This window comes from Suricata suricatta, chromosome 15 (genome assembly GCF_006229205.1).
Source record: "Suricata suricatta isolate VVHF042 chromosome 15, meerkat_22Aug2017_6uvM2_HiC, whole genome shotgun sequence".
Classification (NCBI taxonomy): Eukaryota; Metazoa; Chordata; class Mammalia; order Carnivora; family Herpestidae; genus Suricata; species Suricata suricatta.
This window is the reverse complement of record NC_043714.1, coordinates 56,113,047-56,139,742: the sequence shown is the minus strand read 5'-3', so window position 1 is coordinate 56,139,742 and position 26,696 is coordinate 56,113,047.

Here is a 26,696-nt window from a genome sequence, read left to right as displayed (position 1 = left end):
GTGAGGACTGCGGCAGAGATGGGAGTTGTATAACTATAGGCCAAGGATTGCTGGCCGGACTGAAAACTAGCAGAGAGGTGGGAGCAGATTCTCCTCAGAGCCTCTAGAAGGATCCAACCCTGCCAACAGCTTGATTTGAGACTTCTGGCCACCGTAATTGTGAGAGGATACAGTTCCGTTGTTTCAAGCCATCCAGTCTGTGGTGATTTGTTAGAGCAGCCCCAGGAAACTAAGACAGACTCTCTTGAAACTCAACATTGCAGTATTGGCTGTGCCACAGATGAGACAGAGTGAAAAAAGGTAAAATGGATTTATATTAGCTGAACTATACTACATGCCTATGTGAATTCCTCCAGAAACTGTAAATGGAAAATAGGTTGGGAAATCAACTCCCGTGTCAACTGAGCCAAGCAACATGCTAGGCGACCCATCAATAAATAGAACAGCTCTCTTGCCCTTGGGAAGTTGATAGTCTAGCTACACAGACAAACGTTTTTACAGGTTAGCAAAATCCCCTAGGGATGGCAACTCATCTTTGGGGCACACTGGGAATTACCAGTATTGCTTTTCAATATTAATGAGCCAAGGGATGGTATCTATTTTCTGGTAGTTTTATGGTGAACACTCCACATACTGACTAGGGTATTCTTGGGGAGTGTCTTAATTGGGTAAATGAATAAATGGAAACAACTTCTCTTGCCCAGAAAGTAAGGACCCAAGGTAAGATATCAACAGCAGATGGTAGATAGTAGGTGAGATTCCTCAATGCCGCTAAGTGCAAAGGAAACTTTGCGGTCAGCACCAGAATCTCCCTTTATGGGTCTCTTGACTGGCACATTCAGAGCCGTTTTCCACTTTGTGGCTCCTCAACTGCTCTATCAACATTTTAAAGCTACCCTTATTTCTTTGACCCTCACTCAATTCATTGCATTTTGAATGAACATCTGCTCCAAGGTGCCATGCAGTTTCCAATGTTCAATTTGGAAGGAACCCACGAGCACGATGGGGGAGGCACCACTAGAGGCTCTGCGTCTGGGAAGTCTGCTCTTTTCACCGCCAGCACTGCTGTTGGTTTTGTCTGCTGGCTTACATGAATTGGTTTTTACATTTCTTAATTTAGACACTAGCAGTATGGAGACTTATATATATATACGTATATATTTTTTTCTATCTGAAGAGAGCAATGTTTTCCATTGCATAAATACAGATGACTGCCGGCAGCCAGTATGCACACAGAACAACCCACAACCCACAGACGCATCACTTTGTGACATGAGACTGGGCACCAGGAGCTCAGTATCTTTCCTGTGATTGGTTTAGAATGTCCATTTGTTTTGTTTGTTTATTTCCATTTGATTAGGAACCAGGATATTCAAATAATAATTACTCGCATTCTGGAGTGAGAGAGGTAAACTTCATCTTTCTGGTGTTTCCGTATGTTTGAGAAAGCATCAGTTTCTCAGAAGCCCCAGTCTGTGCAGCAAATAATGTAGCTGCTAATATAACTATACTATGTGCCAGGTATTGTGTTAAGCACTTTGCGAACAGTTAAACTCTTAAGGATGGTGATAGTATCAGTCTCATTTTAATAGGTGGGAGACCAGAGGCAGAGAGAGGCTGTTACTTCCCAAATTCGCCTAATGTCCTCCGTTGGTTTCCCTTGAAACAAATCCCGAAGGAGGCACTTATTTGGGAGCAGACTGGGGCCTCCACTGAAATCCATCCTCACTCTGATCCCATAGGGAGTGCTGAGGCACAAAGTGCACCATGGATTTGGTCCCACCTTGAGGCAAGGGGAGTCTTTTGTACCAGACTGAGAGTCTTTGCTTTCCAGGAGAGTTCTTTGCATTCTTGCCAAGGGCAATTCCCTGGTGCGCGGTGGCAGTTGTGACCACGGTTTAGCAGCCAACATTCACAGTCCGTGGGCTGAGTGCAAGGCTAGGTAAAGGGAATCTTAGTGGGCTGGTTCGAGCATCCACTGCTAGTTAATAAGTAGAGGAACTTGGCTTCAAATCCCGTGTGACTCTAAGACCATGCTCTTAATACTGTGCTATATTGTAAACATAAAATTTCTTAGCAGGGTTAAGAAGTGCTGTGTTTTTTATCAATCTCCAGATTCCAAGGAGTATGCCGTCTCCTGTTGTTTCTCCCAGAGAAGGTGTCAATAAAATTTCATACATTTTCTTTCACGGTTCAGAGTTCCTCTAAGTGCTGCGGAATAGTGCCCACTCCTGGCCCCAACTCTACTTGCCTTCCCTCTAGCTTCCTCACAGCTTGTGCCTCCCACTTCCCTTTGGCCCCCAAGTTCATGATAAAGAACAGAGCCTGGGCAATGGCTGCATTTGTACATGTGTCTCTCTGCTCCTTGCAACCAGCAGTAAACAAGAAAGAGTAAGAAGAGAGAAAAACTTGTTAACACCATGCTGTATCTAAACAAGCAATCCCAGATGGCATGCTTTATGCCTTCTGCCTCTGATAAGAAAAGACTGAGCAGGGAAAATAAGCAGCAGCTGACAAGCCATACCCAGCACTAAGACCAACAGGAAGAACAGACACCAGTTCTGTGTTCTGTCCCCAGTCATGGCTCAGCACCCAACCCAAAGGCCTGCTTGCCTGCAAACACCTTCAGCTGTGCACATTTTCATGGAACCGACAAATTACAGGCCAGAGGACTTTTCTTGTTTGTACAATATGTAGTTTGCTGATGAAGACCGAGATGAAGCAGTAAGGTGATTTACTTAAGGGCATTTCATTGTTAAAGAGGCAGAGAAGAAATAAAATTCACAAGACCTCCTAACTCCTAGTCATGATTCTTTCCCGAACCCAAGGGTAATTTCTCTTTAAACATGTATTATTCTATTTCTATTTCTATGTATTATTCATATTTATTTATATGAAACTGGTTCTGAGTCTACAATAGCAACCTTGAGCTTAGTCTCTGATGTCAGACAACCCAGGATTGAGTCTTGGCTAGACTACTTCATAGCTGTGTGTCTTTGAACAACGTTTCTGCACTTCGGCTTCCCCACTGGCAAACTGATAATAATAATTGTAGCATGGAAGTTTGAGACGTATTCAAAGAGATAGGCCACGTACACAGCTTAGCACAATACCTAACCCATGTGAAACATTCAATGAAATTAACACTTGCCATCATTTGTCTATTGACTCAGGTTTAAAAAAATTGAATACTTTCTTTGTGTCAGGCACTGTGGTGACTGTGGATAACCAATTGCTCGAGAAATATAAATATCCATACAACATGGTATCCTTCCTCAAAAACTCAGTTCACTTGTTTAAAAATGCCATCTTGGAATTAAGTATAGCTTATGATGCTTAAGTATTTCAACATGGACATCACTTACATGAAGTAAAAGAAGATGCAAGTTTTAACAGACGACTTGCAAAACCCAAGTCAGCAGTTGTGTTCATTAGTAAGAGCATGATGTTGAGATGAATCAGTAGGTACGTTATAAAATGACATAGGAGCACCCCAGTGTTGTCACTAGATAACCCATGTATGATATCTAACCAATCAAGCATCTAGGCTGGTTTTTATTCTTACAATTTGACAAATTTGAAGTGCTCAGAAGTAGTCCTAAAATGATGACTTTTAATGAGAACCCTGGTGTGGCTTTTCATACAAGGAGGAACCCAACTGGATTTGACCTTTCCCCTTCCTTACAGTTCCAAAAGATGACTGAGTGCTCCGTCTCAGCTAAGACGCATTGAGGTTAGACAAAGGAAGAATTTTCTGATAGTCAAATTCCAGAAGGCAAAGGTTAGGAAGTCACAGATGACACAAATGCTTCCTTTGAAAATGTAAAAATGTAGCAACTCTTTAAAAAGAGCTTATGATAATGGAATGGAAATGAGTCAGAAAATATGTAAATTTAATTCACTTGAAATATATATGTCTTTAAAAATTATGTGATAAATTGCTTTGTCAAATGCTTTTTGTGTGTGATTTACCACCCGCACACCCCCATATTTAAATTCTAGTTTAAGATGCTGATCTTAACCTCAAATGCATTTTCAGGAGTGACTGGAAAGGTCAGAGGGGAGGCATTCTTCAATACATGAAAAGAAGTGGCAGAGTTCAGTTGTGTGTGAAAGGAAAAAAGAAAAATGAGGGTACTATAGTGCAAGCAGAGGTAAAGCAATATAATATCACAAGAATGTATTAAATTGGATAGAGAAAAATGAAACACTTACATACTATAATGAGCCTAATATGATGTATTCCTTAAACAGGGAATCTCTCCCTATCCAATACCCTAGCCTTCAATAATTAACATAGAGCTTAGCACATTGTCCATTCATGAAATACTTATTGAATAACTAATTGTATATTTTCCTAAAAACCCAGTGCACATCTTCACTGTAAGTTGTCACTAGGGATGAGCCTTAACTAATCCAGGTACTAGGAAATGACAGTGCATTTTGGTCGAAATGCTGTAAACTGAAAACCTTTAAATGAAAACCTATAACATTGGATCATTTCTAGGAAGAGCTACAGCCAGTTCTAGAAGATCAGAGAATCTAAGTGCAGTGGAAAATGGAAAGAATTAAGGTTAAGACTAATATTAGAGATGGGGTGCCTGGGTGGCTCAGTTGGTTAAATGACTGACTTTGGCTCAAGTCATGATCTCGAGGTTCTTGAGTTCTAGCCCCACATTGGGCTCTGTGCTCGCAGCTCAAAGCCTGGAGCTTGCTTTGGATTCTTTGTCTTCTTCTCTCTCTGCTCCTCCCCACCTTGTGTTCTATGTCTCTCTCTCAAAATAAAAATAAACATTAAAAAGAAAACAGTTTAAGACTAATACTCTAGAGAAAGAAGTTGAAGAAGTCAAAGTTAATGTTAAGCTGCCAAAAACTAGGGAAAACACAGTGTCCGAAGACTGAAGGGGAGCTGAGAATGGAAAAGTGAGCTCCCGGTTCAGAGACAGAGAGATATGGCACCGCAATCACTTGTCAGATTGCATTTATTAAATATGTGCCAGTTTTTATACCAATTATACCTCAATAAAGATAGTTTTTAAGAGTGGAGGGGGGCATGCAGTGGCCTTATCTCTGAGCCTTTCACATTTATCAGATTGTGAGAATTTGTAAAAAGTGGCAAGGGGCCCAGTGAAGAAAACAGGTGGAGAGTCATAGCTCCTGAAAAATAACAACCTTGAACCTACGAAGCTTTGACTCAGACAGGAAAGCATTTATGATGTTTCTGCCTCCGCAGGTATGAATGATGACAGAAAGAGGAAGCCAGGCAGAGCCCAGGGCTCAGCGTTGTCTGCGATATGGCAACTCCCTTCCCTGGACAGTCTCTGACCCAGGAGAGCCAGAACTATTGTGGAAGCAGAGCCTACAACGTTCCTTCCAAGTGGACACACATTTTTCAAACTATCTGTGAATTCCCAGAAAGTGGATAATACCCTGTCTCTCAAGGGAAATGAAAGTGACTGAGGCTGGGCTTCCCAGTGCCTCTCTTCCTTTCTCCCACTTCTTTCTTTCTTCTGCACAATGAACTTTGGAATAAATGAAATGCATTTTCTTATGCATAATTTATCTCTGTTTGCTTAACCAGTGAGCACACATCTTTGATTTCTGTCACTGAACTTTCAGAGGTCCTAGCATACCATGAATTTATGATGTCAGACACAAGAGCCATTTACAAACATATTTTCTCTTTCTTCTAGAACCAGTTTGCTAAAATAATTTCTCTTGAAAGGGAAGTGAGTATATACTAGATGCTCAGCAAATCTTTTGAAGAGTTTAAGACAAGATGAAAGTCTCCAGACAGCCAGACTAATGGTTTGTCTCATCTAAAGTTTCATTACCTTTTTATAAGATATTGTAATTGCAATTCAGAGGGGATTCAGATACTGTTTCCCCTAGAATTCTACTAGGTAGATGGCAATTCATTGTACCTTGTTCCATGTGCTGTTAGGAAGTTCCTATGATTCGAGGAATTTGACTACATGGAGTTTATCATCTTAGATACTAATTTTACTTTAAGAACACATTATTATATATGCAATCCTTTAAAATACTTGAAGAAATTTACTCAGCCAAGTAAATCCCCAACCCCAAATCATTTTTTTCTCTGTGTTATAAAACCCAAATTCACATTTGTCATGATTTTCATCTTTCTCAATATTCTGGTTACTCTCTAGGAGTGTATTTGGTTTGTCAGCCTCCTTCTGAAAATGTGCTACCCAGAAATGAACTCAATTCTTCAGGCCTGACCTAATCAATGTATGGAATTTTATGCACTTTCCTTTTCAGACGCCATCACTGATACAACTTGTGACTGCATTAATTCTTCCGGCTGCAAGTTACATTCTGTTACGTTCTTGACTCACTGAGTTATCTGTTAGGTTCACCCTTGGGTTTCGTCTTTGTTGTTGTTGTTGTTGTTGTTGTTGTTTTGTTTAATATTCGCTCCTTGGTAAGTACATTTGCTATAGTCCATTGGCTTGAACAAATGAACAGACGAACAAATACAAGCAAAAATGCAAAGATCTTAAATAGATTGTTCTCACTGATAGCAGCTTAGCTATTAGCTGACATTCAAGCAGGAAGAAAATAGAAGATGATTTTTATGGTTAGAATTGATTTTGGGGGGAAACATATGTCTAGACTAATAGTGAGTTTCAAACTCATTAAAAAAATTATCCAGTTCACATTTATTTGTTGCATCTATAGTGGCTCTTTTAATTTATATCTGACCTCATTTAGATAATTATTTTAGACAAATCACTATCCTCGACTAGAATGTTATTCAGGTCACAGAATGTCTTTACAAGCTAAATTCACCATTTGTTGAATGTTTTTAAGAGTTTTTAAGCACCACTGGGAATCTGTAAGTCATTAGAAATTTGGTTGTAAGCCTTGAGTACCATATAAAGTTTGAATCAAATTAGTATAGGGCAAATGGTTCGAAAGTGATTTAGAATTTTCTGACAGTCTTTTGCTTAAAAATAGATTGCTTATTTTGTTTCAGAAAATCATTATCTCATCATTGAGGCATTTGTGAACTTTGAGACAAATTCCTTGATCAGTGATGATTGGAGAATCAGTATCTTACATTTTTATTTTATATCATATTACTTTTTCTATTTTAGCTTAAAAGAAGGTTGAGGAGTCAACGTGTGGCCTACTTTATTGTCTGTAGGTTCAATGAACTGTATTCTAAAATAGAAGTTGACTAAAAACACCAAATCCAAGACTTACCCCTGTAATTAGTTAAGAGAAACCTACAGGGCCACAAACATGAGAAGAAGCATTGATATTTCCCCTTCCGGCCCTTCACAGGATGCATATTAGTATTCAAAGGATAACAAAAAGGGACAGACACAGAGAGATGAGAACCTGGGATGAATTCTTACCATTAGACATCGCAGCCTTTATGTATTTTTGTTAACACCTCCTTAATAGTTGTATGCAAAATAATTCCTTTGGTGAACCTGCTTCCCAGAGATATGAAAAAACCCAGGTGTCTCCGTCTCCCCTGGCATCTCGCCTCTATGCCTGAAGAGGAATTGTGTTGTATGTTTCAACTAGAAGCCTTCACTGCCCTTGAACACTGTCAGTCCTGCGTAAATGACCAAGAGGATGGATCCTCAGGGGAGCACTCCTACAATGGCTATGAGGTACATTTTAGAATGATATCTCTGTAGAACCACGTATTAATAAATACATTTGCATCCCTATATATGTATAAGCTAGTATACTCACATCTACACACATAGATAATTATACATCTCTAGGTTTAATCTGACAAAATAGGTCTATTGTGTGAGAACAAGCCATAGGAAATCTGCCTGACAGTTACAAGTATCAGGGAAGGCCTAGTGCTACATAATGAATCACTGTTGTTGAATGAAATAGCACAAAACAGCTATTATTTCCCAGATGAAGGTGAGGCTATTCTGGCTCTTTGGGTGATTGTAAATAAATCTTTTGCAATGTCCTGGAACCTGATCAGCCAACAAGAGAAAGAACAGTTGTGAAGCTTCTAAGTCGTTTGACCACAGCCTGAGCTGAGGAGGGAACATATTCTTCTTGAAAGTCTTCTTCCTCACACCTTCCGCATTTATAGGTCTTGGAACCAAAGTGTAACACTGCTCCTACTCCCTTTTTTCCCCTTATAAATGAAACAGAAGTGCTGTCCTCTTTACTGGGAAAAGTTCTCTTAAGTGTTCAAGTTTTCCTTTCATTTGATTGCAAGTAACACCTTAATCTGGTGCCAGCCGGCAGAAGCAGTGTGATCCCAGGCTCTAACAGGAAAAGGTAGTGGGCCAAGTGGTGCAAAGCCTCAGGGACAGAGGAGTGCTACAGTAAAAGTTGGAACAGCCTTGTAATTGATGAATGGGTGAGCTATGTAGAGAATGCAGCTGAGCCCAGCCACAGAGGCACATTTGTCTTGGGTGGAGTCCTTTGTAGTAAAAGACAAGGTAGATGCTGGCTGTCTCTGGCTCAGGATTCGCATGGAAAGGTTTAAATGTCTATGCAATTCCATGTAATGGTGGGTCAAAATATCTGGATAAGAGAGGGCAGGGGAAGGGAAAGCAGGCAGAAACAATCAAGGTCTGCTCTTTACAAACACCCCCCCCCCACACACACACACACAAAACTGAGTAACATTAGATGAGAAAATAACCCTATGTTTGAAAAGTTTGAATTTTCATGCTTATAGCAACTGGGAATTACACTCCCAAGGCCACAGATCGCTGTAAGGCTCAGGGACACGTGGAAACGCACGTGCTCTTTACACTCCTCTGACTCATGTATCAGATTCCAGACTTGTGTGGCCCAGTACAGTCGCCACCAGCCACAGGTAGCTCTTTAAATGCAAATTAATTAAAAGTAAATAAATTAAAAATTCTGTTTCTTAGCCAACACTAACCACATTCAAGTGTTCAATACTTGTATGTGTCTATGGCCATCATACTGGACAACACATTTCCATCAGGGCAGAAAATTCTATCAGACAACACTATTATAGAAATTCACAAGATTTATTAATTTCTCACAGATTTCCATGGATAGGTTTAAAAGGAGCAACAACAGTATGAAACCACCTGAAATGGTGCTCCACAGTTAACTTTGTATGGAAAACTCCATGAAAAGAGGTTCACTTAAAAAAAATACTCCATCCTCTATCGCCCTCTGAGAAAATAGTAATGCACATGGAAGTTCTGAGAAAGAAACTTTACTTAGCAAAGAGCTTTGCTTGTTGTTGATTAACCCAAGCACTTCCAAAATAACTTGAACCCATAACCTCTATTTACAAGACATCCATTAATTTCCACAGAACTCAAGTTTCATGAGGCACTTCTTGAAGAATCTTGCCGTGGAAGAAGTTCAATCCGAGCCTTTTGTAGTCTCTTGCCCACTCGGGATTATAGCAGATGATTAGGACAGTTCCAAACTAGAGGAGATAGACCAGGGTCTGCCTGGTCAGGAAATATGCCTCATGATTTTAGAGTAATCCAGTCGGCAGGTATCAGATACTGAGAAAACTCGGCAGTGAACTAAAGATGCTTCTCAAACATTATTCCTAAAGACAACTGACCAGATACACATCACTCTTTCTAAAAGAGGTGGTTGATTACCTACCTGAAATCAAGACTATCAGATAATCGACTCTGGCTTTATTTCCTATAATCCTGTGACATGGGGTTCTCTTATTCCATAAAATGTGCTGAGCCAAACTTGTCAAGTGCGATTCCTAGTTGGATTTCTCAGTATATATGAGCAGCAACATTCTTAACCTACTCCGCTGACAGAGACTTACAATTTCTTAAGAAAAATAGAAACATCGTTTCTAAGCAAGCCATATGTTCTCAGATCACTGACCCAGCACCAGGCGGGTGGGGAATGGGGGGGGGGGGGGGGGGGGGGGGGGGGGGGGGGGGGGGGGTGTTGCTGGAGGGTGAATTAAAGCTGCCAGGGCGGAAATGCTTTACTTCAGTCTGTGGAGCAGAACCAGGACCTGTTTTCACTGCCCCAAATTTCTGTCCTTTTCTCTTCATCTCTCTTCTCCTCCTCTCTTTTCTTTCCTTTCTTTTCTCTCCCTTTGAGTTGGCTCTGATGGAGTCATGGCAGAGGGCTTTTTTTTTTTTTCCCCACAGCAGCCTCCTAGAAAAGTATGCTGATGAAAATAAATTGTGGTCTAATATCTCTTCTCTAAAAAACACCAGAAGTTTCCCCCTTAGAATTTCGCAACCTGGAAAGTATGCTATGCAATCAGAACAGAGAATTAGAAAGTGAAATTAACTCTATACAGATATTCTGGGTTTTGTTTTTTCTGTGATATCTTCTCACCTGAGGGATTTGTGCTTGCTCTAGGATCATCAACTACAATGAGGGTTAATGCGGGGGGGGGGGGGGGAGAAAGAAAGAAAGGAAAGAAGGAAAAAAAGCCTTTACTGCTCACACTGATGTCACTAACATGAAGATTCCTGTATAGAATAGTGCTCTTCAAGCACTTACTCAAGATGAAGCAGGATTCAGATTAGTAATCTATTTGAGCACTTTAACTGTAAAATATAACATAGATTATATCTTCCAAATTAGTTACATATAGTAAAATAAGCTAAGTCAGAAGATTTATGCTCTTTGGTTAAATTTGCCTGATACTTACATTTGCAATACAAATTGTGAGATTAAAAGGGTAATAACTTTTGATAAGAAATTTTTGCAAGAATACAGATTGTACATTACCTATCACTATAATTCAGCCACAACTCAAGGGAAGATATTTGAAAATATCCAATATCTGTCACTGGAAAGAAATCACAGTTTATAAATGAAAGCCAAGCCAAGCTATCACTTTAGGCAATAGTATAGTAAGGTCATTTCCCGTGTGTTTTAAAAAATATTAGACAAGTCTTAGTATACACCTGACAGTATAGTTCCTGCATCAACACATTACTAGAGTTTTATTCTGTGGCACTAACTCAGTAGAGACTCTTTTCCGTGATTTGCAGATTTTTGTACTTTGGCAATATAAATAGTGCTACAGTATAAGCAACTCACAAATCTTCTTCATCTGTTGAAGACACGACCTGGATCGCTCTGTAATAAAAGCAAGCATAACAAACAGAGTTTGCTGAGAAAAATCCCATGAGCCAGAAAATATAAAAAGAAGGCTGAAAAAGTAAATATGGTGTTGGTGCTCATCCAAAATTATGTGAGCAAATGTCATCGCAATGGATATATTTTCTACTTTTGAGGCTCTCATGCATGACAGAGAGTCCAAGCATCTTTTATTCACTTAGTAACTAGCCGCAGAATGAGTCTGCTGGATTCCTTAATTAACTAATTTCAAGACAGCCCTGAATTACACCGGTCTTTTTGCTTCTGCAGCTTGCACCTGCCTTTATTGTTTGGGTGACTCTAGGCATAGCTTTACACACAAACCCCTGGAAGAACATTCTTGTGGGAACAGGTTTTCTGGAATCTCGGTATGCCTAGATTCTGCAGAGCTATTCTTTCATTCCTGCCCTTGCTTTCCACGAAAGTTAGCTCTCCTCCGACTTCAAATACCTTTGTGTGAGCTTTATGTGCCATGAAAGGAACGAAGTGGAAAGCAAACAGGAAATGAGATTTACATATTAATTTGTCCTTTGCTTTCTAAAGTTAAATTTTTGTAGACTTTATTGACAAGAAGCTTATACTATTTCAGCTGCATATATCTCCATTTCTATCAATATCTTTAAGATCACACATCATCATTTCAGTAATTCCACCACTAAACGATTTGTTTAGGCCATAGAATCTCCACTCACCTTCACACTCTTCACTCTGGCTCATTTCCCTTGCTCCCCATTGTTAATGTTGGGAAAATACCAAAACATCAACCTGATTCAACCTGCAGCAAATAATTAGTAGAATATAAACACAAGTACCTATAATATTAGCCAAAAATGAATAAAAATAAGAGCAAACGCATATCTTCTAAGCCTTGCTTATTTCCTGCCTATGGGGTCTTTTCACTGAGATTCTTCAGACCAATATTATTCTGTCAGTTCTAGATGAGGAATTAAGATTGAGGGCATCTTATTATTAGAAAGTCTCTGCTTTATTGCCCTCAGGTCTTGTTTACTGTTGACCTTCTTTATGTTTTTGTTGTGCTTTGTTTACATGAATACAGTTTCTTCACATGTCATTACATTTATTTGTCATCCTCCAGGTAGCTTATACATTTAAAAGACAGGGATCTTGTTTATCCCAGTCTCCAGCTTCTAGAATAGTATCTGGTACATAGAAAGCACGTATGTTAAATAAATATTAATTTGCATTTAATGTTTCCCAGTAGAAGTTAGTGTATGCATGCATGCATGTTCATGTTTTCAGGTGAATGCTAGTTTATTCTGACTACATACACATGCATATACACCTATTGATCATTTATATTCACTTTTTAGTAGCATATATGGAAAGATGGCAGAGGCAATGTGATGTTTCAATACTATGTGTGTATGAAAATCGAACTTTGATTTACAATTACCAAGAGAAGTTATGATTTATATTCCCTCTCTAAACACAGAACTTTGCTTCCATATAAATTTTCCTGAATTATGACATTGACCTTGTTCCTTATCTGCTTAGAAATCATTGACTCTTCATTGCCCACATATTAAAATCTGACACATCAGCATTCTTTTGGCTTACGCTTTTTCCACTTCATTCCCCGTTACTTCTGTCATTTACTGATCAATTCCCTTGTTTACTCACAACTCCAACTCTGCTCCTGTGCTCCTGCAGTATCACCACCTGGAATATTTTTTTCCTCTTTTCATGTCCAAATAATACCTATCTTACATGGCTCAGGTCAAATGCTATCACCACCTTCTAGAAGATTCTTTGTCATCCAGTTTAAAATTAACTGCTCTCCTCTCAGCATCTATAGTATTTGCATTTCCTCTGAACCCCAATAATGTGTGTTTCTGGCTTACTTACCTTACCAAACCAGCATTGATTGAATAACCACAGTAACTGAGCACAGTTGAAATGTCAAGAGCATGCTTGAAAAGTCAACTCAAATCAGGAAAGAAACGTCAGAAGTTGGTTGGGGATACTCTAAAAGGATGTTTTCAACATAGTTCCACATGTTCAAAAGAACAATTGAGAAGAAGGTAAACCGCATAATGAGACTCTCCAAGGTTTCCATTGATCCAATTTACACATAATGTATGCCCTCGGGTCACTATCCATTCACAATCCTGTAGACCCATAGAAAATGTTTAGTGAATTATGACAAACATGGAGGCTCTGGGTAATTATCATATAAGTTGGATACTAGTGAAGTCTTTAGTGAGAAATCACAGGGCTAGAATTATCTCTTCACTCCATCCATCACCCTGATTTTTTATTGCCAACTTCCAGTACCTTCTTGTAGCACCTCATTCGGATCTGTACTCTCCCAGACATTTGTTTCAGGGACAAAGAGCTCACTCTAATATTTTCCATCTCTTTCTCGCTTTTTAAACTTGGAATGTTTCCCTTGTGCAAAATACTCCAATTTCCTTAAGCAGTTGCTACAGAAAGAAGAGACAGAGAAATGGTAGGTGTTACATCTGAATCTCTCAGTATTTTGCCCCCTTTGAAACACTCGATACTGATCTCAGTGTCTGTCCCCAGGCCGAACTGGTAAGTTGAAGTAGCGCAGCTACAGGGTACACAGATTTCCAATGTTGACCTGGGGTTCTATTTCTATGAAGTGAGGGGATGCATTAGCTATCCAAAGAGTACACACATCCCAACTTGAATCCGGGATTCATGTTTTCGAAATGAAGCCCTTGGATACTGCACTGGTTCTTAGCTCAGGCTGCAGAATACAAGCAGGGTAGACAGGGAAGTGACAGTGGTTTGAAATAATTGCAGGCAAGGCTCAGTAGAAGAAAACATCATGTAACCACACGAAAGGACGTTGGTGTGAAGCAGGGTAAGCTGCTCAGTAGGTCACACACTCTTGATTTCTGTGCCAGAGGATAGTAAAGCTTCTCAGGATAACTAGACAAGGGGAATGACCAAATTTTGGTAGCTTTGAAAGTGCCTGAGCTGTAGGAGGGCAAAAAAGGATTAGATGAAAGAACACACCCAATGCATCCAAGCATTTATCCCCAAATTTGCAGGAAGCTTGTATTTCCTCATTAGACTCACAGGGTGCACTTTTGTTGACAATGTTTGGGATCAGCCACCTTAAAGCAAAGAAGGTACTTAGTAAACACTTGCTGGCACAAACTGCTTCTTCCTCCCTACATCGTCATTGCACCTACTCAACGTAACACTTAATGAGTGACTCCCTGCCTAGTTTTCTCAATTCTGGGAAAACTGCCTTTAATTGACATCATCTATGCCTTTACAGACAACAGTGAGTATAGTTCAGGCTCTGCAGGTGATGTGGATCCCCCCTGTGACTCCCTCAGATCACACATGCACACCCCCCTGCCACACACACACGTGCGTGCACACACCCACCCACACACACACACACCACTGGATTATCTTCTGTCGGACAGTGGAGGGAAGCTGTTGGTGCCTCCAATGAGATTAAAAGGGGAGAATAATATATTGCTGGGAAAAAGCCAACAAAAATCTTTTGTTTTAAAATCTGTGTTCATATTGTGTCTCCCATTCAAGTGTCCCCAAGCACACCCTAGCCCTATGTTCTGCCTAGTTAACATTCAATTGTTCATTAACGAGTTTCCTGTTAAGGATGACTTCATGCATTACACATCCAGCTGTATTACAGGAAACTTGAAGGTCATCTCTGAAGTCTTCATATCACCTCATCACTAACTCCATTTAGAGTAGAACTTAATGAATAGTTTTTGGGTTAAAATTATGGCTATGGTCTATTTCCTCAAAATTCTCCTTCTTTCAGAGTGTTTTATTCTTGACTGTTTTATTTTGAGCTGGTGCATGTGCTCTTGTGTGCCAGCAATTACAAAGATCCGTACTGACAGAGTTTCTTTAAACAGTTCTTTCATCCACCCTTTTTGTGGTCACCTCATGGCAACTCATCATATTGAATGGTTATTTACCAATCTTGAGACTGCTTTCAATGTGGTCCAACCAGTAGAATTATATTAGGATGAAACTTGTTTTAGTGCCAGTGGGTTAGTTATAGCCCATATCCTACTTAATGATTTGTTATCATTCAGGTCTTGGAGGCATCCTGATAAAAACGAAGGATGAGAGGGAAGGAGAAAGGGAGAGGAAAAAAGAAAGGGAGAGGAAGAAAAGAGCAGGGAAGAATGGGAAGAGGGAAAGAACAAGAGGTAAATATTTTGTGATCTAAGCATCCTGTTATATTTTATGTTATATTTTATAACCAATCTGATTATATACAGAAAGGCCTACCTGAAGAAATGAAGAGAAACTTAAACATCCTCAAAACTTAATCAATTAATTCTGCAGACTGTTCAACCAACTTAACCTTAAGGATGTTTACACATTAAAATGAGCAATTTGGTTGGTGGTATTCAACCCACTGGTGCGTGACTGGGATTATTGTGAATGATTCTGAATTTCTATATTAGTGTCAACTCAGAAATCACTAGTTAATACAATTATGCCACTGTTGCTGAGAATTAACTTGTATCTTGTAAGACCTGAATCATTAAGTTCTGTCTCTGGAAGGAAGCAACCATTTTCGTCTTTGCCTATTTATAACTGTTTTTGGTATGGGGTATTTAAAGAGTTGTCTCTGGCATCGCACAGCGCCTTTTAGAGTTACAACTCTACCAAATATTTTCTAGCATAACACAGATTGTAAAGAACACATGTAAGTCCTGTCCCTCCTTTATAAGGCTCACATTCCTTTTTTAAATTTTTTTAATTTGAGAGAAAGAGAGAGAGTGAGCAAGGGGTGGTGGGCAGAGATAGAGAGAGAGGAAGAGAAAGAATCTTAAGTAGGCTCCATGCTCAGTATGGAGCCCAACAGGGGCTCAACCTCAGACTCTGGGATCATGACCTGAGCCGAATTCAAGAGTCAAATGCTCAATTGACTGAGCCACGCAGGCGTCCATGTATGGCTCACATTTTAAATAGCTAGTACAAAAACATTTCCCTAATCACTTTCTAAGAACATTGTTTTCCCTGTTTCTTAGGATTATTTGGCTTTTTATTCTGCTTTTCTTATTTCAATGAGTAGAAAAAAATTTTTAAATGTTTTAATGTATATTCTAGTGACAGAGAGAGAGAGAGAGAGAGAGAGAGAGAGAGAGAGAGAGAGAGTGCAAGTAGGGTAGGAGCAGAGAGAGAGGGAAACACAGAATCTGAAGCAGCTCCAGGCTCTGAGCTGTCAGCACAGAGTTCAACACAGGGCTCGAACTCAGAAACCATGAGATCATGACCTCAGCTGAAGTTGAACATTTAACTGATTGAGCCACCCAGGCACCCTGACAATGAATATAAATTTAACATAGTTTCAGACTGGCTAGGTATAGATGTTAACTATCATTTCTCTTAATGTTTCAGCAAACATGGGAAAGTCAGGAATTAAGAGTTAGTCATCAAATATTTGTCATCTATCCACCATGTTCATAGATCTCAGCACAATGATTGAAATTAGGTCCAATTCAGGGTGCCTGGGTGCCTTAGATGGTTAAGCATCCAATTTCGGCTCAGGTCATGATCTGACAGTTAGTGGGTTCAAGCACCACATCAGGCTCTGTGCTGACAGCTCAGAGCCTGAACCCTGCTTTGGGTTCTATGACTCCCTCTCTCTCTGCCCCTCTCCGTCTTGTGCTCTGTCTCTGTCTCTCAAAAAAAAATTAAAAGTAAATAAATAAATAAATTAATTAATTAATTAAAATTAGGTCCAATTCTCCACTTCACTCAAGGCTCAGGCTAAGGCTCAGGTCGCCTCTTCCATGATGCCTTCTTGACTTACTGGTTGCCTTTTAAATTTTTTCACCATCATGAAATGCCATAGCAGATATTGTTTATGCTGTATATGTTGGCCCTTGACTTTTACCTGCCATATATTGTTCCCTGATGACTTATGTTTAAAATTTCTTCCCAAATGAGAGTATAAAGTCACTGGAGGATGCTTGTAGATGTTATTTGACTATAAAGCTGTACAAATGATTTGTCTCCAAAAGAAACTTGAACTTAGATATCCAAGTGAGAGCCCTCACCTTCCAAGCAGCCACAATACAATGGTTCACTTTCACTGCAAAGAAATTGCCAAAATCAAAAATTGCTAAAAACCAAAATAAAAAATATTTGGGGGCCTGCCCTAAGAATCTATGGCCCCGCAGATTCTTTGGGATATTTCCTAAAATGACAAATCTTTAACTTTTGAAGATGGATGTGGGTTTTGAAAGTGGCCAACCGTCATTTGGAGCCTGGACTTATGAATTGTTCAGTGATTAAGAAGGGCGTTACGCTTTCTAGTGAGGAATAAACTAAGACTCTAAAATATGGGCACCTGATTTATTTATAAACTAGCTATGATGGCAACATGGGGGGGGGGGTGGAGTGACACATGTTTTAAAGAGTAACTTCATTATTCTCAGTGCATTGCTTCCAAAGGTGACTAATCTGAAGACGATGGTTCTAACTTTAAATTTAATTCCTAGTCATTTGATTAAAAAAAAAAATAGTCTTGTTGCTTCCCAGTCCTCCAGTATCTGTATCTAGCTCAGTGCTAAATACTATATTGGAGACAGAAAATACTACACACTCTGGAGCCAGATTGCCTGGGCCTGATGTATGCCTCTTCTGCTTTCCAACTGAGTAACCTTGGACAGTTTGCGTAACCTCTTTGCATCTCGATTTCCTCATCTCTAAAATGGTATGGATTTCTGTGAAGATTAAACAGGCTAATATATCTAAAGCGCTCAGAAGCATGTCTGGCACATAGTAGTCACTATTAGTATTAGTTACCCAGTTGGAATTAATTAGTGTTAACTACTACATTTATTGTTGTTTTAATTTTTTAAATATTTATTTATTTTTGAGAGGGCAAATGGGGGAGGGGCAGAGAGAAGGGAACAGAAGATCCAAAGCCAGCTCTGCACTGACAGGCTGACAGCAGTGAGCCCGATGTCAGGCTTGAACTCATGAACCCGGAAATCATGACCTGAGTGCAAGTCAATCGCTCAACCGACTGAGCCACATGGGTGTGCCTGTTTATTGTTATTTTAAAATTATAACCTCAATTCAAAATCGAAATTACATTTTTAGAGGTCACTTTCTACAAATATGATCTTTTCAACATAAATACTGGAGGACATTCAAATACTACCTGTCTCTGTGGGGCAGTTACTTACTGCCCTGTGCCACTAGGGCTGTCCTAACATTCGAAGCGTGGGGACCATCACTGTGAAGACACTGCGAGTCAGAAAGTCTTCACATCACAGAAGGTAATATCTGGTCTTGGCATAAAGCAGCACACTATACGAAGTCGTAGCCAAAAAGAAACTTGGAAAGCAGCAAAAGAAAATATCTGGGTTCTGGATGAAGGCACCATACATGTCAAAAGGCTTTGAAACGTCTGGCTGCCTCTTTAATACGCCTCTCAATATTCTACCATTTAAGACCCCAGTACTTAGTGACTGCCGCTAAGTAGAAGTGCAGGACACTTCTACTACCCATCTTTCCCTCGGCTTACTCCAAGAATGAATTAGAGGCCATGAGAGAGAGAGATCTCAGTTCTCTGTGTAGGGGTAAATGTTCCTCTCCTTCTGGATCATTAAACACCAAGGACACGCAGACTCTAGTTCTCTTTTTCACAGCCTCAGACATCTGACCATGAGAGCAGGAAGACCCTCTGACTCTCCAGAGATGGGGCAGCTGCCCCCGCTTCCCGCCACCTGGAAGTGGGTGGCCTTGAACTGACGACCTATTAGTGTTGCAAACATGTATTGTGTTGAGGCCATCATCCTGTTTAACTTGGCATCACCTATCACCACTCCAACATTTTGTGAATGAGATTACTGCCAAATTGGTGTGCTTCTGATTCAGTTATACTTAACCCATTATCTTTAAGTGCTTTTATGATGCTTGTACCGATGACGAAAACTGCCTTCATTTTTTATTCTTTTTTTTTTCAATTAAGACTAAGATTTCTCTTTCTGTTGAGGAGATTGAAAGCCATGAGACTCTTTCCAAAAATTTTTCAGGATCTGCAGTGGCATTTTCAGTGGGAAACTGGCAAGGCTTATGTGTGAATGAAGACAAAGAAAGCCAGTGAGCAGTCAAAGCCCTGCGATTGAGCGTCTGCTTGTCCACATGTCAGAAAAGAAATGTGCAAATCTTCCTTCAACTCCTAACGGAGTATGTCTGACTGAAACTCGTGAGGTCTGATGCATTTTAGGAATTTAAACAGAGTGGGAAGGAAAAAAAAACACCTAAGGCATTAATGCAGGCTTGCCCGAAAATATTATTCCTTTCACAACTGTGTGTAGTCACACCCTTCCTCTGCTGCATCCAAAAGAAAATGGAAGATATGACATAGGTTGTGTCTACATAGTGCCAAGCATCTGGGTTAAATTCAGTCTTGGTGTTTTGATCTCGTATACACAGAGCGTTATTTTTTTTTAACACCATCTGCAGGGCTGACATAATCTATGTCAGTTAGGATAGTACAATCACTAGCCTGCAGAGACTTTTACCAGATCATAAAATTTTCACCAGCCTTTCACTCAGTGACTACTGTTTTACCATCATTTTAAAAATAAAATTAATTAGTCACTTCTTTGTATATGATGCTGCTAATGGTTCTTACTGGGAGGGTATTATAGAAGCAGGATCTCTAATAGTCTTGATCAGATGAATCAGTTTTGGATAATGTTTGAATGGCTAAACGGTAGATTCTGGAGTGATCAGCCAGGCTTTCCAAGTATCAGCTCTGGTCTGGATTTCTTGACATGCTTCAAAAAATGCCAAGAGATTAAGAGTGGTAATGATGTATAGTAGAAAGAATATGGACTTTGGGTTAAGATAAACTTGTATCTGAATCCTAGCCCTGCCTTGTGACATTGCACAAGCTACTTAATCTTCTGAGCTGTAATTTTCCTAGCTGCAGAATAGGGTTATCATAAGATAACATAGCAAGTAAGAGTTGTTACATGACTATCAGATTATATGATAGAGTCTCAAAAACTTACAGTAGCCATTTCTGTTTTATTCTTAATAGAAATGATAATATCCAAAAGAAAAATGGCAATATCTTCAGTGAAAAGAAAATGCAAGTATCCGTAAATCCTTTGGTCCACTATGAGATGTGGGCTCAAGAGATGAAGATGAGATATGGAGGGAGGAGCACTGAACAAAGGATGACTTTCAGTCCGTCAATATTTTGGAACTTCTTGTGATGACTTTGGACAAGTCAATTTCCATATTTGGACTTCCTATGGGTTACCTTACTCACAAGCATGTTAGATCTGCTGTTTAAGATCCCTTTAAGCTACATGATGAATATTTCAAAGGTCTCAGTAGAGCTGGAGCTAATATGGATATGTGATTCCTCCTATATCCCATTTTTTAAATTTGATTGTGCTTAATCAATGTTAGTTACTGAAATAGGTCAGTGGTGTTGAGTCTTTGATACAGTTACCATTACTGTTAACTTCAATAATGTATCACATCGGTATTTTCATTCAATTACTTTTATTTGTACCAGTGGCATTATTTTAAAATTATCTACTATAACCCCTTGTCTTCACACTGACTTTTTCTATCTGATTTTAATTCAGTAGCTTGACTGATACCCTGTATGAAAAAGTCAATACCACCACTCTCCTCTAGATCTTACGTGGTCCCTTGAAAAGATCAGGGAATGAGGCAATAACTGACTCTGAAGTTTATGCAGATGTATGTAAGAGGTTTCTGGAATTTGACTCTTTTTCTTGATGCATGTGTTTTTTAAATGTTTTGTGTGTGTTCACAGAAGGCATAAATGATTAGCTTTCATCATTTTTTAACAAGGTAGGACACATCCAGTGGGAATCTGTTCTGTTTCAAAGGTGGCTGATTTACCATGTCTGAGTGGCAGAACTTAATTTCAATTGTGTATATTTCCTATCAACTGCTTCCATGGCTGCAGTCGTCAAGTAATTGATTCTTATGTTTTGGTACCTGTATCACCAAGCTGGGATTTCTCTTCCCTCTAGTGAGTTAGGGGGTGTTTTTACTCTATATTGGAAATGTCCAAACATGTTTTCTCTGAATGATTCTCACAAGAGAGGCAATATTTTTGGCCTTTTATTTTAACACTTTACTTATTTTGATCCACCATTGAAAAAAACCATATTTCTTCCTTACTTTCATCAGCTTTTAAACACATTTAAGATACTAGATTGAGTGAAATGATATGACATATGCCACAGAAATCTGGCTAATATTACAGTGACCCTTTTCTTAAGGATGGGCTTTATGTTTTTATGAATGAGTAGGATTGAATTTTCTCATTGCCAATTCAGCATAAGGCATTTATATGGATAAGTAGTGAAGCCATGTCAATGAAACAAAGAATTAGTAATAATCAAATATAAATATATATACTTAAATGTAAATTTGAAAGGACTCCTTGTAAGAGTGTCAAAAATGATTATTAAGTATGCATACATAAAGAATACCAGTCTCTAGTCTCAAGCCCTAAACAAGACATTGAAGGAATGTAAAGGTCATCAGGTAGAATTTAGAATTCCCTGTCTTAGAAGAGAAGGCAGTCTATTGCCTCAGAGGGAAGTAACAATGCGAAGTAGAGGCCTTCCCAATAGACGAGAATGGGAGATGTTTGGCCACTGAAGATTAACCAATTTCTAGAATTTGTGGAATGTGCTATTCCTATATTTCCCTTCCAAGTGTTACTATCACACTTTTTGCAATCATTGAAATGCAGTTTCCAAGATATTAGTATAACCATTTGACTTATGTCTACTTAGTCAAAGAGTAGATATAGAAAATAAGAGTCATCATTGCATTATATATTTGAATTCAGATTTGTCATCATTCAATTTCTTTTCCTTCAAGCATGCTTCAAGGATATAAAAGCATCTACTATTTTTCTGTGCCTTATTATGAATTATATTTCCATATTCTACTTTCCAATACCATATCTTCATCCTATGCTTTTCATGTTGATCTTCTCTGAACTAAAAACATAAACCATATGCATTAGAGTCGACTAAGCTCCTGAGAATATTCAGCTCCCAAGAATCAGTAAGTAACAAAATAGAAGTTTGCCTTTTTCTCATGAAACAGGCCTGGGCAGCAGCTTTAAGTCAACAGTGTCTCTGCTTTATGCACAACTGTTCGGGAAGATAATTTAAGACCGATGCTCCATTTTCAACATATGGCTTCCAAGTTTGCCCCTGTCTTCTCCATTAGTCTTCAGGATGCAAAAGGAACATAGTAGCACATATCACTTCTACTCACATTCCACCAAAGTGGCCTCAGTTATATGACCACATCTAACTCCAAAGAAGGCTGAGAAACATAATCCAGCTCTGTGCCCAGGAAGAAGGGAAAACCTTATTTTGGTTCTCCAGATACCAGTGTTAAGCCAACATTTTATTCCTCCTGTCCCCCGGCCTCACTTTCATTTCATGAATAGCTATTCCTCTCAGTCTTCCTTTGCTTTTACGTCATTTCTATTTTTCTCCTGTGTGTCCTATCACAGCTGCTCAGACCTCATTTAATTTGGATAGCTAAAAATGGAGAAGAAACTCAATGCAGGAAATAATAGGAAGCCAACCTTGAGGTGGCTCTCTGGACTAACTGAATCTTTCACTTGCCATCAATAAATGCGATGCAAACACCTGGATAAAATTGCATAGTTTGTATCCATAAAATTTATGTAAGAAAAAGTTTAATGTGGTTCTAATAATGCTAAATACTAAATCTTGATAGTTGGTGAATTGATCACTCAACAAGACTACAAGTGGAGCTATTAAAAGAATTTCTATTTACATTTAGAGGAAAATTAGAGGTTATCCAGTGTCCTTTTAAATTTTATTTTTAATCTTTTCAATATACTTTAAGAAGGCAATACAATCACATAAAATTTCTTATACTTGATATATTTGTTAAGTGATTATCACAACATCTCATGTTACCTAAGGACCTTGTGATGATACACCATAAATGAGGTCCAAAATCAAGTATGTGAAAACACCACAGTATGTACTAAGTGCTTGATAAAACTCGACTATCATTACTAGTATAATATAATATTGTGTATATATATATATTATAATCAAGCTATTCCTTTTCCTAACCTATGACTTGTCTCCTTTATAAGTGGTCACCAAAAAGCTTAACTGAAATTAATGAAGCAAGAGGGAAGCATGCTTTAAATTAAGGGGAAAGTACCTGCCCTTCTGGTTGTGGGGGAATCATCGCTGAATCATCTCACTTTTAAAATGGAGGAGAATACCCCTTGCACCTGTCTGGCAGGGATCCTTTGAAATCAAAAGTGGTTTTGGGGGTGAAAGGACTCTGAAAACCCAACACTCTCTGACTTTCAGAAATTTGGTTATTTGCTGCTGACCCCAGAGGTCCTCAAGATAAATATGTTTCTAAGTTTGTTTAAACACAGATTTGAATCCATATGGTTCCTATGTAAGAAAGATTTTGCTATTTTAAAAAGCGTATTTAGCTACTGCCAGTATGGTATACCTAAGTCACACAACTAGTAGGTAATTTTGAAGACAAGGTGTAATATGAGTGAGGAGGGGATAAAGGAGACAACCCAGTGTGAACACTTCACTTGCAATCACAGAGTGATACCCTTGCATGGGGTGGGTGAAGAGAGACCCCTGGGGGAACAGGATCAGGTAGGTGTTCCTGAGTAGACACTGCAGCCAGTGGTTGCAGAGTGAGCAAGGCTAGCACTGGGATGAACCAGGTAGTCAGAAAGGATAAAGGAAGGGGAAAGAAGCCCCGCCCATGGCATCAGAGGGCTGGTGGTCACCTTCCAGAAACACTCTCAGAAACTCTGAAGGCATCACTTAGAATTGAGAGTTCTTGGTACACCTAAGTGGCTCGGTCAGTGGGCATCTAACTTCAGCTCAGGTCATGATCTCTCAGTCCAGGGGTTTGAGCCCTGTGTCAGACTCTTGTGCTGACAGTTCAGAGCCTGGAACCTGCCCCTCCCCTCCTCATGCTCTGTCTCTGTCTGTCTCAAAAATAAACTTAAAAAAACTTAAAAAGGAAAAAGAATGATCAGTTCTTGCCCATTGCTCTTCACAGGACAAATTATAGGTTGGTTATAAAGGTACTTTTCACTATACAGATATGAGATCCCTCTGAATAAATCTTTTGCAAATATAAAGAGCTTTAAGGTCCTCTTGAAGCTTTAAATGGACCCAGACTTCCTATATATAAATTTTTAAATGTTTATTTATTCTTGAGAGTGAGAGACAGCGTGAGCAGGTGAAGGGGAAAAAGAAAGCGAGACACAGAATCTGAAGCAGGCTCCAGGCTCTGAGCTGTCAGCCCAGAGCCAGATGTGGGGCTCGAACTTGCCAACCACGAGATTATGACCTGGGCTGAAGTTGGACGCTCAACCAACTGAGCCACCCAGGTGCCCCGATATTCCCTATATTTAGAACAAACTTTAGGAGCGCCTGGGTGGCTCAGTTGGTTTAGTGTCCAACTTCAGCTTAGGCCATAATCTTGCAGTTCATGAGATTAAGCCATGTAGGGTTCTGTGCTGACAGCTCAGAGCCAGGATCTTGCTACAGATTCTGTGTTTCCCTCTCTCTCTTCCCCTCCCCTATTCATGCTCAGTCTCTGCCTCTGTCTCTCTCTTTCAAAAATATACATTAAAAAATTTTTAAATAAGATAGAATAAGAAGCCATAAATGAATTAAAATACAAATCTTTATCTGATTTATCCATGTTAATTTTCTTGGAAAAATATTTTTCTCCTTCATTACAGCAGCTCCCCCCCTTTTTTAAATGTTTATTTTATTTTTGAGAAAGGAAGAGTGCGGGGGGTGGGGGGAGGAGGAGAAGGAGGAGGAGAGGAGAGTCAGATAGAGAGCGAGACACAGAATCCGAAGCAGGCTCCAGGCACTGAGCTGTCCGCGCAGGCAGGTCCCGTTTTTTTAAAAGTAATTCAACCTCATATCACCAAACATTGTCTATTGAACTGTTCCTTAGTTATGCAGCTGCGATGACAGCTTCCTTCTTAAGAAGGTAGGTTTAGAAACTCACTGATGATATTGCAAACATACTAAGAGTCTTATTTGGCATTGCCCAATCCACTCTTTACTAGGAGATGTGTTCCTATCAGAGCTCACTGACAGACATTTTGTTACTACAACATTTTGCTATACACAAGCTGGGAGCACATGAGACTTAGGAGAAATATGTAATAGGTTAATTAACAATTTACTAGATAAATTGATGGTACTATTTTATAAATCGGATCCTCTATTCTTGATTCTACACAATAATCACATTTATGTCACTAGGTATTTCTCATGAAAATCTGGATTTCCAATGCATCCATATAAACTTGTGGGATAAGTGCAGTACTTTTCCTCAGGTTTTGATAAATGACTTTACCTTCATAGATTCTACTTTGCTTCAAGTTGTTCTTGTTCTTCTAGGTTGAGCTTAGAAAACTTCAGGATTGTCACAACTCAGATCCTCATACTCTGCTGTTGGAAACTATTTGCTCATGACTAGCAGCCACAGAGTTAAAATACAATACACATGACCTCTTGCTTCTGAGATGGTTATACATCTCATTAAAGTAGTTGTGATATTGAAACTATTGCCCAACTGACCCCCAATGATATGAGAGGAACTGGTAGGAATGAGAATATGGCTTGGAAGAGTTATACTAAAGACAGGAAGAGAAATGAGTTCATAATGAGAGGAAATTTGCAAGGGCTTATGACCATAATGCTTGTGTGTTTTTTTCCAACCCAGTGAGATTATTGTAAAAGTCATGATGCACTATGACATACCCCTATCTATTCCAATGCTTTGCCTGTCTCTCAATACCCATCTCCTTGCATTCAGCATAAGCTGCCTGTCTAGCCATCTTGTGATTTCTCTAGCACACTAAGCTGGAGTGCCTTTAACCTTGGCATTCCCTTTCCTGGAAACCCTTACCTTGTTCTTCTGGCTTGCCATTCACTTTGCTCCGGTCTCTCTTCTAATGTCTCACCTTGTAAGTTTCTTTGTTTCCACTCCATGTGAAATATTCCTCTCCCTAACCTTATTACTCTCTTCTTTTATTCCCTTGATACTACTTATCTTTATCTGATGTTACCTTTTATTTTTATTGGTTCATTTGTTTATTGTTCATCATCTTCACTAGGATCTGATCTCCATGGAGACAGAAAGTCATATACTCTACCCTCATTATCCGTTATCCTAGCATATAAAAAATGCTCAGTAAGTATGTGTTGAATTGATGGATAAATCAATGAACAAGTGACATTTTGAAGCCATAAATCTGAAGTCCTAGATTGCCCTACTATCAGAGATTATTTTCTGGTCCTTAAAGTAAGGGCAAATTTTTTTCTGCTTTCAAAATACTATGACAATCAAGTAGAATTAAATATGTAGAAGGACTTCAAACCATCAAGTACTACATAAAGTTAGTGAATGTCACTGCTCAGGCGCTGTGGTATGATGCAAAATTAGCTGAGCCTGAGTTTATGGTCAGTCTCCTAATAGGGGCTTAGCCATTTGGTATGGTATGTGCCTTT